Genomic DNA, 916 nt, shown 5'->3' on the forward strand with positions numbered 1-916 from the left:
TCTTTTTTCTCGAGGGTTTATCTTCTACAACAGCTAGTGTTACCCTAACAAATAGAGTATATAGTCCCTATTGTGCCCTATTGTAGGCTCTTATCTAAACACCCACTAGCCTATTAACTCCATAGAGTTCATAGCATTTCTGATTTGTTCAGCATTGAATCTTCAGGGTCTAACATGGAATTTAACATACTTGTCACAAAAAATTTTAAAGAAAATAAATGAATAATTAGGGATATAATTATACCTTTTATAAGACTCTCTCTTGCTACAGTATGCTTACATATGAGAACAGAAATTACATTCAACAAGACAATGTTATTTTCTCCCTGTGAACCATATTTTGAAGCACTGTTGGCACAGAATTATATTAGGCAATTTAATTAACAAAATATTCAGCATCTGACAATATTAAGACTATAGCTCATACGTAAAACTGACAAGTTCTTTTCTATTGGCACCATGCTCCAAGTCTTTTTCAATATGCATTTCTTCAATGAACAATGACTATGATTGTGAGGACATTTTCTGTCTGGCCCCAGCTTACTTGCATGGTCTCCTGACAGTAAACTTTTTGCTGCTCAAGTAGAGAGGGATGGTCTAATTTCTATTTTTCTATGGTTTTTTATTAATCTTCTTTCAATTCATTATCATACATTTATAACTTCATTTATCTCTTCAATATTTATTTATCACCTAATATATGCTGGCACTGTAGGTAAAACAGTGAATTAGATGCTCAGAACACCCAACCCTGATGGAGTCCTTATTACCTTGTAATCAGAAAAGTAATCATGTATTTGCAGTTTACTATGATAAGTGTTTTATGACAGGGGAAGTGAAAAATTTAAATGCTAAGGATCATAGGACTCTCTACGAAAGATGAAAGCCTAACTATCTTTGTGGTCCTCTGTTCCAA

The sequence above is a fragment of the Hipposideros armiger genome, unplaced genomic scaffold (assembly GCF_001890085.2).
Source record: "Hipposideros armiger isolate ML-2016 unplaced genomic scaffold, ASM189008v1 scaffold_197, whole genome shotgun sequence".
NCBI classification, from domain to species: Eukaryota; Metazoa; Chordata; class Mammalia; order Chiroptera; family Hipposideridae; genus Hipposideros; species Hipposideros armiger.